The 11324-nt window shown below is 40.6% G+C and overlaps 1 long non-coding RNA gene across 1 annotated transcript; it reads right to left on the bottom strand.

Moving 5' to 3' along the window:
- Positions 1 to 4145: 4145 nt before the first annotated feature.
- LOC139078121 (uncharacterized) lies at positions 4146 to 9955 on the bottom strand. The gene is made up of 3 exons (XR_011530887.1): positions 9504 to 9955; positions 8862 to 9048; positions 4146 to 5288 (listed from the first exon to the last, which is right to left on the bottom strand). It is a non-coding gene; the product is annotated as an uncharacterized lncRNA (long non-coding RNA).
- Between the last annotated feature and the right edge of the window lie 1369 nt (positions 9956 to 11324).

The raw sequence follows: 11324 nt of genomic DNA, 5'->3' as shown, positions 1-11324 counted from the left end.
CTTTCCTCTAAGTCTGAAATTATGTCAAAATAGAAAATGAAAAGAAAAATGTCTGTACCACAATTCCTCTGTAATGAAAAGACTTTGAAGAGAAGTCCTATCTTTTTCTTAAGCTGAGCTGATGAACCAACAAATAGATCCTGAGGACAACAGCCGAGCTCGTGACCAGAGTTCTAGAAATTTGGATACTTCCTGGGTTCAGTATTCCATTCATTTACTCAAAAGATACTTATCAAGCCCCAATTAAAATAAGTTAATAATAAGATGAATACAGGGAAATGTGTGCTGCTGTCCTATTCATGTAAAAGTGAACTTCTTTGGAAGCTCCTTTCTAATGGGGATCGCAAATAACACATTCAGAAATGCAATAAATGCATACCAAGTACCAAAGGCTATATTTATCTGTTCTAGTAAGATACCACATTCAGCAGTGCATCTATGATTAGAGCTATCATTTGGTTAAGTTTATGGTAGTTCACTGGCATCTGCCCTAAGCCGTCTGGTTTTTGCAGAAGCTCATACAGGTGAATTAGATGAGGATATGATGGGGACACCACCTTTGCATTCTTAAATTCTTTGAGAATGATGCAATCCCTCCTGGGATGTGTTATCATTCTATCTTGGCCAGGATCAGGGAGGAGCAGTTTCAAAGGCTTCCACTTGGACCTTCCTTCCGTAACATCTCTTAATCCACATAGTAGGGACTCAACGTGAGGATTTGGCCAGCTGCTAACGATCTCCATCCTGATTATGCATGTAAGTACTGGGAAAATAACCTTAAGATGGGTGTGAGGACCCATTGGAAACATTGTGAGAGGGACTTGGGCCAAAATTCAATTTGTCACCTGCTCTGCATAAATCCCACTCTAATAGGGGCCACAATGTTGTTTAGATTCCCTGGTATCCCTGTTAGCTCAGATCTGTACCAAATAGCTCTCTAAAGGTCAGGGTATTTCCTCTGCTCTAGTGCAGTTATTAAGGCAAATGGCAGTGGTGGTCTAATGACCAGATAAGACACAGGGAAAGGTTACAGAAGAATGTGGAGGAATCTCAAAAATTCCAGACTCATACAAAGAACATGGACTTTGGATCTAGCATATGCGGGTTAGATGCCTGCTCTACCACTCATCAGCCGGATAAGGCTCTGCATCACCTGTAAAGTAGGATTGTTAATGCCTACCTTGCACGGACATTACAAATAAATATATAGAGCAGAAGACACAGAGCAGGCCCTAATTAAATAAGTAGCTGTGTCTATTAATATTACCAATGGCATGTCCTTTGGTCATGGGTCATGGTTCATGTAGCACGTGAATGTTCACGTGGCACAGTCTTAGTTGAATTTTGAGAGCTTACTAGTATAGAACAGTTTCGCCTAGGACTCTGAGGCAACAGAACAGCGAGCACATAATGAAGAAAGTGTATTTTTAGGGCAACTGGATTTTACCAAGGAGCAGGAATTTAGTCTGAGATGATATGGTAATGAAACAGGGAGAGAGATTTATACACCGCCTTAGTCAGGATCCTGCAAAAGCAGAGCCTCAGTCAGGGGCTTGGGTGCTGGTAGTTTATTTGGGAGGTGATTCCAAGGAGGGAATGGGGAGAGTCTTATGGAAGAGGAAAATCCGGTAAAATGTGTGTTAAGATTGTTACTGCTGTGGGCAACTGAGGCTCAGTTCTGTTAGGAAATCATGGAAAATGCACTTCTGTATTGTGCCTTCAAAATACTAGAAGTTGAGAAACTTATCTTTTAACTCCTATCAGCTATTGTTTGAGGGTTACCCCTGGAGGGCATGGCTTCAGCCTCGTTGGGGGCACCTGTGGCTGAGCATGGCTCCAAGGACCCTAACAAGGCAGGTGGAGCTTTGTGATGAGTCCTTGAAGTGGGACACTAAAATGACTCAGGAAATACCTGCCACAGCTAAAGTCAGCTAAAGTCAGAGGTGAGCTCAGGGCACGTTGCGCAGGATGCAAAAGAGGCCCCTACATCACTCTGCATCTTCAGAATTCATTACTATTCCTTGGCTAAGCCACTGAGGTGTATTGTTTTTAACTAGCCTCAGTCTATCCATCTGCAGTGGTGTCACAGCAGACCATCAGGATTTTGTGTTTGTTATATGACTTTCTGGCATTTACTTCTGAGCATGCCTACCATAGAGCAAGAAATTGCTTGAGAATCTTCTAAACATTATGGCCTTTCCTGATGCACAGTCACTACACCTGGCAGGAAGCGGAGAGCGTGGGGTAGTTGGTCCAACACAAATAGTGAAAGCAAAACATAGTACTTGGATTTGGAAGAGTGTCTAAAAGATTTGGGTTCTACAAACATAGCATTTTTGGCAGCTTAGGGCAGCTACAACTGTGTGTCCATAATTTTCATTTTATTTTAAGAGGATCTGTGCCTATTTTCCTTTAGCTGATAAGAAGTCTTCTCGAATTATGAACATACTCCAAAGCTTATGTAAAAATTCATTTGGCTCTACCTAAGAAATTTCCCAATTTTCCATTTTGGGCCTGGGTACAATGGAAACAGCTTTCTTTTAATTGATTCTGGAGAGAATTGTAATCACTCTTTGGCTTGGGCCTCACAGCTTTGGGAGGTGAAAGAGGTGCTGTGCCGGTTGGCTCTCTAGCTTCTTGGTGACCCCACAAGGATGTACACAATGCCATGGGTCCATTCCACTTCTTCAGAAGTCCGGGCCTGTGGGATGACTGCAGGGGACTGGAAGATAGAAAAGAGGTTGAAGCCTCCATGTCAGCCAGTTTCCCTGTGATTTCCCCCTCTCTCAAAAAAAAGACAAAAGAAATTGAATTTCTCTGAATGAAATTTTTATCGTAAAGCCCTTCTGAAGAAGCCCTTAATAAGTTATAGTTTGACATAGATGTCTGTAATTTAGAGAAAGCTCTTTTTCTCAGGACAGAATAGACACCCAATGTCACACAGTGAAATACATCCTCCTTCCTCGGCATCATCTTCCTCCTCTTTAAAACTTGGAGCCTGTTTGTTTGGACTGTTTTGATTGCTAGTGACAGTAACCCATCTGGAACTAGCTTAAATAACAAAGGTGACCCTATCATAAGGTCCTCAGCTGTTTTACAGGAAAAGGGCTGCAATCTAGAGCTGTGAGAGGAATAAGCCTGGTCTCAGGAACAAGTGCCTCCAAGGACACACTCAGTCCCCAGTAGACTCTCTCTCCATCTCCTGGATATGTCCCTCTCTGTAGATCTGCATCATTCTTCTCTCTATAAATACGGCTTACTTCTTCTGTCTCTTTGGCCCATGAGGTAAAACTATGCCGTGCTGGACAATTTCCAAGTATAAGGTCATAAAGCCTAGCCACCAACAGGAGGAGAGACATTTCAGCTCCATAATTCCCAGAGAAAGACTCTAACTGGCTCACTTGGCATCAGTCAACTGTAATCAGGGTTCTATTCATGGAATAACATGGCAGATCTCTTTATAACCATGATGAGAAGTCTCCAGAGAAAAGATCACAGATTTCCAAACCATAATTCTCTCTTACCAAGGGGTTGGAGCCAATGATTACTAAGGGTCCTTCCAGCTTTAACAGCCCACCTTGTATTCTCTGCTTGACTTAAGCTGACTGTCAGTTCAAAGGAGCTAATGACTGTGCATTTCTTAAACAGAGGTGTAAATTTGCTCTAGCCAAAGGCTGAACCTGTGATAATGGAACCGGAAGCTTCCCCAGTTACTAATGCTGCCAAGTCCCCGATATACCTGGGCTTTTCGCTCCATGAGCCATTACACATCTGAGCTTACAAACAGTTCCTCTGGGCACACGGCAATACTCAACTGAATATCCTGCCAGCTGAGCTTGCCTTTGCTCTGAGTTAGAAACCAGTATCCCCAAGATGGGAACCATGGGGATCAAGAGTATTTAAAAGTCTGAGTCAGTAATGCAGAATGATTCTCTTTATCTTCTGTTTATTATGAAATCAACAAATCTTTAGCAAATATTGCAGCCATTCATTCTTCCATTCTACAAGTCTTTATTACAGTTCTACCACGGGCAAGGCACAAAATTGAAGACCATGTCATGCTTACTTTAGTGGAACTCAGTTATCTATTTACATCTTGTCTCAGTCAGTTTGGGCCGCTGTAACAAAAGTACCATAGGCTGGGCGACTTACACAATAAACATTTATTTATCTCTTACAGTTCTGGAGACTAGAAGTCTGAGATCAGGGGGACCACATGGCCATGTTCTTGTGACAGCTCTCTTCTTGGTTTCCTTTCATGGTGAGAAAGAGAGCGAAAAGAAAGAAGGAGAGCTCTAATCCCATCACCAGGGATCCACCCTCATGACCTCATTACCTCCCAAAGACCCCATCTCCAAATACCATCACAGTGGGGATTAGGGTTTCAACATACGAATTTTGGGGGTACACAAACATTCAACTCATAGCACCTCTGTTGGAGAGACAAGCAAGTAGCGGTAATAGCATATAAAAGGTGCAAAATAAGATTAAGTAGTAGAATAAAGGGAATTATTGACTGCACTAAGGGGGTAGAAGGCTCAGAGAAGAATTCATAAGGGAGGTGACACTTGAAACAGTTCTGTAGGGATAAGAAGGGTTTTCCCAGAGAAATATAGAGAAGAGAGAATTCCAAACAGAGTATGTAAATGGGATTTTCTAAAATTCAGGGGCACCACACCAAGGACATCAAAGCGGTTGGCTGCTGAGGAATCCTGCCACAAGGAATCATGCATTTCTCATGTCAGATTTTAATTATCCTAGCACATTTCCTTACTGTATTAGGGTAAGCTAAACTGCCATAACAAATACACTTCAAAAATACATTAAGGCTAAAATACAATAGGAGATTATTTCTCATTCACATGATGATTGTCTGACACCTCCACTCCATGCCATAATTTCAAGCCTCGAGTTCCTTCCATCAGTGGCTTCATATCTCCTAAGTCCTCATCTCTGTTTTTACTCAGTCGATGGCAGGAGAAAAAGAGAGCATAGTGGAAGCATCCCCACCTCTTAACAACCTTAGTGGAGAGACGGCACGCATCACTTCCATTCACATTCCATTGATGAGAGGTGGCCACATGCCCACATTTGTTTGCCAGGAAAGCTGGGAAATATAGTCCCTTCTTGGGCAGCCACTTCCCAACTACAACAAAATCTTATGTGCAGAAAGTATTGGTTTTGGTCAACAGCTAGCTACCTCTGCCACACTGACAACGTATATAAAATCATCCATAAAATACACATGCCTTCAAACTACTGACACAAAAATGAGCCACAATAAGAACCTGAAAGAGAGAAGAAAAAACAGAAATCAAACTTTTAAGTTCCTGCTTAAAAATTCTTTAGAAGGGAGTTTTATTTACTTTCAAATATGCATTTTTTTTTACAAATTTTAAAATGGTAGTTGATCATTTTTAAGCGATCTTGAGTGATATGAAATCCTTAAACGTTCTCTGTCTTCCTTCTGACTTTATTTGTGGTGTAATCAAGTTTATTGTAATCTTAAAATAGGAAAAACAAAAACACCTACTTGTTTTTTAAAAAACAACAACAAGAAGAGGCAATTTTATTCTAAGCATTCCAATAGCTATTACATAAATAGCAAGACAATAGAAGAGGTATTTTAAAAGATAAAAAATACAAAAGATCTTTTTCTTCATTGACCTATTTTATGTATGTATGAAGGAATTTGTTCTAAAATACAGTGAGATTTTATTTTGCTAAGTCGCTCTTTTAAAAATTGCGCTTGCATTTTGACCAATAAATTATACATTTAGTAATTAATCCTAAAGAAATAATCAGAAAAAAGTAAAAAGCTGCATTTTTATGGATGGTCACCCTCCCCATATTGTTTGCAATAGTAAACAGTAAATTAAGTTTGCACTTAAATGTCCAACAATAAGAAGCAGGTTAAAAAAGAAGGGCATAGCCAGTAGGATAACTTACATCTCAGTTTACTCCTGCTGTCCCTATGTGATTGGCGCGAGCACCCCTTTCTCACTCTCATAAGTATCTTAGTTTAAATGAAAACTTACATGCTGACTCTACATATGATGAAATATATCACATCCAAAAAACTCATGATGTATGAGATTATATAATAAAAAGGAAAATTTTTAATAATTTTTTGATATGTGTAAAATGCAGTTTATTATCTACAGATTCCATGGAATTCCAATCAAAATCCCAGCAAGTTATTTTGTGGATATCAACAAAATGATTCTAAAGTTTATAGGAAAAAGCAAGACCCAGAACAGCTAACACAGTAAGGAAGAAGAAGAAAGTTGGAAGACTGATACCACCCAATTTCAACACTTAGCAAAAGCTGCTGTAATCAAGTAGAGAGCCCAGAAATAGACCCACATAAATACAGTCAACTGATCTTTGATAAAGGAGCAAAGATAGTCCAATGGACAAAGGATTGTGTTTTAAATAAATGGTGCTGGAACAAGTAGACAGCCACACACAAACACAAAAATGAATCTAGACACAGACCTTACAGCTTTCACAAAAATTAACTCAAAATGGGTCATAGACCTAAATGTAAAACACAAAACTATAAAATTCCTAGAAGATTACGTAGGAGAAAATCTAGGTGACCTTGAGTTTGGCGATCATTTATCAGCTACAACAACAAAAGTATGATCCAGGAAAGAAAAAAGTGATAAGGGAGACTTCCTTAAGATTAAAACCTTCTGCTCTGTGAAAGAAACTGTTAAGAGAACGAAAAGACAAGCCACAGACTGGGAGAAAATATTTGCAAAACATATATCTGATAAAGGTCTTGCATCTAAAAATACAAAGAACTCTCAAAACTCAACAATAAGGAAACAAACTACTCAATTAAAAAGTGGGAAAAGATCTTAACAGACACTTCACCAAAGAAGATATACAGATGGCAAATAAGTACATGAAAAGATATTCCACATCACATGTCATTCAGGAATTGCAAATTAAAACAACGAGATACCACTACATAACTATTAGAATGGCCAAGATCCAAAACACTGATAACACCAAATGCTGACAAGGATGTGGAGCAACAGGAACTCTCACTCATTGCTAGTGGGAACGCAAAATGTTATAGCCACTTTGGAAGACAGTTTGGCAGTTTCTGTCAAAGCTAAACATACTCTTACCATATGATCCAGCAATCACATTCTTTGATATTTACCCAAATGAATTTAAAACTATATGCATGCAAAACCCATATACAAATGTTTATAAGCAGGTTTATTAATAACTGCAAAAACTTAGAAGCAACCAGATGTTCTTCAGTAGATGAATGGATAAGTAACAGATGGTATATCCAGACAATGGAATAAGATTTGGAAAATTTTTTAAATGAGCTAACAAGCCACAAAAGATATGGATGAAACTTAAATGCATATTGCTAAGTGAAAGAAACCAATCTGAAAAGACTACATATTGCAGGATTCCAACTATATAACATTCTGGAAAAGAAAAACTATAGGCAAAATTTTTAAAAAAATCAGTGGTTGTGAATGGTTGGGGGTGGGGAGGGGCGAGATGAATGAGTGGAGCCGGGGGATTGTCAGGGCAGCGAGACTACTCTGCGAGATACTGTAACGGTGAATACAGGACATTATGCATTTGTCAAAACGGATAGAACTGTACAACACAGAGATTGGACTGTAATGTAAATTAACGAATTTAGTTAATCCTGTATCGATATTGATTATTAGTTCACCAACTGTAACAAAAGTACCACACTCCTACTAGATGTTAAATAGGAGAAACTGTGTTGGAAGGGGTATATGGGAACTCTGCACTTTCTACTCAAGTTTTCTGTACACCGAAAACTGCTCTAAAAAATAAAGTCTATTAATTTAAAAATGCAGTTTCATGCAGTATGATTGCACAATCTCATATTTGTTAAAGTATATAAAGATACATGAGCTCAGAAATGAATCTAGAAAATACAAATCCAAATGCGAACAAACCTTTGCACAATAGAATTGGGGGAGGTTTTTTGCTTATCTGTAATTTCTAATTTTTTAGAATAATACATAATTTTATAATACTTAATTTTTGTATTACTTATAATACAAATAATACATAATTTTTTAATATGTATTGCTTGAATTAGTAAGATATTAAAGAGGGAAGGGTTTTCTTGCCTCGAGAATCAGGTTCTTGGTTAAAGTACTAAATACTAATAATGACACTCATTAATAGGAGCTTGCCATGTTCCAGGCATTTTGCATGTAACAGCTGATTCAGTCCCTGAAAGTTATGCCCTTTGTACATATGCACGCTATACAGATGCAAAACTGAGACATTGACTACTTTGCTTGACGTCATATGTGCCCCAACAATTTTGAGAAAGACAGGTCAGGCACGCCCATCTTCCTTTTTGGTGCTACAGAGCCAGCTTTTTGGGAAAGGATTTACCAGTCTTCCACCTACACATGGGTATGTGTACAGGCACGTGAACTGCCATACCACAGAGGTATTCAACTTAACCAGAGAAAAGAGTCGTTTTACCTCCCCAGGTCAAGATAAATGTCCTATGGGTGCAACAGAAGCTCTAAATATGACATAATTAGAGCTGGAAATTACGTGAAATTAGCACTAAGTACTTAGCTGAATGCTAGCTTTCTATCTAAAAACATGAAAAGCAAGTCATTTTTCTAAAGTAACGCCTCAGCCGTGTCAGTACTAGCCACATATTTGCGTCTAGAATAGCTTTATAGAGAACACCTTGTCAAAGGGTAACAAGAATTTTTGTTCATGTCATCCTTTGCTTTCCTTTATTATCTCCAGGAGGGGAAATGGGCTGGTTTTGTCTTTGTTTTTCAATTATTCACACATAAAGCCTGATAAATATTTCATACCTATTTGCAAGGCTGTTTACCAGACTGTTACTTTAAAATTACATGCTGGTAGGATTCTAGAGAAGGATAATTCTTGAAGCCACACCATAGACTGTGCATCTTGACCACTTCCTTGGGTTGGATTCTCCCAGAAGCAGATCCCGAGACAAGAATTCAGGGGCAAATAGGTGATCACTTGGGAGGTGACCTGGGGAAACACCAGTAGAGGAGTGGGGAGGTAAGACAGGGAAGAGAAGGAGCCCATACAGGGCAATCGAGTCAGTTACTGCAGTGGACTCCTGGAACTTTCGGTGGACTTAGTCCCTCTGGGTTAAGAACATGCTGTACTCGGGCATAGCAATTACTGTCTGCTCCAACATGAGGCTGAGCGTCAGTCACATCCTCCCTCTGCCTTTCCCTCCACCCCTTGTTTTACTTTGGCTTCTCCCAGAAGTAGACCCTGAAACAAGGAGAGTGCAGGCAGTTTATGCGGGAAGTGACACCAGGAAATTGTGGTGGGGAGGGGAGAAGTAAGCCAGGCAAGGGAAGATGTAGCATGCTCAGGTGTGTCCAGCCCACCTGGACATCAAACTCCTTAGTCCTTTTTAGGACAGTGTGTTGTTAGAAGGCGGTGGTGAGGCTCCGGCAGCATCCTCTACTCACCTATTCCTGGAGAAGGAGATTTGGGGCTTTGGGAAAATGAACTTCAGATTCTACTGGAGGCCGCTTGCCCACAGTGTGCCCACCAGAACTTGGCCATATCCCGGCTTTCCCCGCCTAGGGGTGTGATGAGCAGGGATAGCCTCTCGCCGAGGTGGGGACTACAGAGAACGTGACCACACGTGGTTTTCGGAAGCGCAGCAGAGCGCGGTCAGCGCGGGCCTCCAGTGCGGCCGCGTCCTGCGCCACGGCCGCTGCCCTGCGTTATGTTGGACGGACGGCACCGTATCCTGCCATGAAGAGCTCCTGCGCTTCTCCTCCTACTCTACTCCCCCGGACATTTAATCAACATCAGGAAAGTCTGGAGACGAAAATCTTCCTTGCCCACGTTTCTCCTTCCTCCTACACGAAACAAGATAGGAACCGTGCCCTGCCCCGTTCTCCTGTTTGCCTCCTAGGGTGAATTTGGGGAATCGGATTCCTTAGCTCAGAGTGGTGGCAGATGGGGCGCCACGGTTTCTTAACTCAGACGCAGCTCGGTACAGCGGGGATCTCAAAGTGCGCGCTTCAGCCCTGCTCACTGATATGTGTGGTTTTCCAAGGCAACTTCCGTGTGTTTAATCTCCAGTGCACGATGAAGGAACAGAGCTGGAGAGAGAGGGAGAGATCGTGAGAGAGAGCAGTTAATTCAAAGCTTTTTAATAAAGGGAGTAGGGGAGAAAAAACAGACTTGAAAATTTCTCATCATCTAATCCTGTTAAGGTTTTCTCCACCATATGCCAGCATAACAGCACACTGGAAATGTGCACTAATTACCCCTGTTGCATCGTGTGTGCACGCTCACATGCAGCCCCTGACCTTTTCGTTAATAACTTTGCGTTATATTCATTGACCTGAAACAAATTGAATTCAGTGACACTCACTCAAGAATTGAATTACATAGTCTTCTTAATTGATCTCTTATTTATTTAAATGTGAAAAAGTAACGGCTTGCCACCTGTAATATTTTTCCAACAAAATAAAATTAGAATTCTAATATTTTTCCCGAGCTAGATGATTTTTTCAATCACCTAGCCGTGTATATATATTAGCCATGAAACTAGAGTTCTGGTATTATCTCCAAAAAGAATCTCTTAATTTTCTCTCTCATGGCCAATGCCCTGAAAAATGCTGATATAGAAATGTATTAATTAGAGGAGATTTGTGTAAATCAGCTGGGCTAGGAAGGCTTTTCTGGGAAGTGGCCCTCAGGATAGGCAGCACTCCATCTCTGTCACCAATAGTGACTCTGTCTCACCCTCCCCAACTCTTTGGAGCCTTCTCATGTGATTTAATATACCTCCGGATGGCAAAATTGGGAGCGTTAAGACAGGAATATGTTAAGCATGTGAAGATATTTTCTGCTGCATTTGTTAGTCTTAAGTCCTTGAGCTGCATTGTCTGTTGACTGGAGGAGGCCAGAAGTCTAATTTCAGGAGTTTAGTGATGTTCTGCTATGGCCGGTTTCACAGGCAATAGATCCTGCCGGTAACATTGTTCTTAACACCGTTCACTCATCTCTTTCCTTGGAGGAGTCTTGCAAGCGATCGAAGAGATAGGAGCCGCTAGAAATTTTGGGCTTTGCTTTCTAATTCCAGTGTGAAATTAATTGTCCCAACCGCAAAGAGCTACTTACTCCTTTACTTGCTATATTTAACTTAAAAATGCAAATGTTATTAGTGGACTGATGACTGATAAGGGTGCCTTTGTGCCCGGCTTTAACCTCTATTAGTGAGGATTATGAGGACGTAGCCACATTGGCATTTTCTAAGTGTCACCGTGACA

This window comes from Equus przewalskii, chromosome 21, assembly GCF_037783145.1.
Source record: "Equus przewalskii isolate Varuska chromosome 21, EquPr2, whole genome shotgun sequence".
Lineage (NCBI taxonomy): Eukaryota > Metazoa > Chordata > Mammalia > Perissodactyla > Equidae > Equus > Equus przewalskii.
The sequence above is the reverse complement of the archived record's forward strand: the minus strand, read 5'-3'. Positions and strand labels throughout refer to the sequence as shown.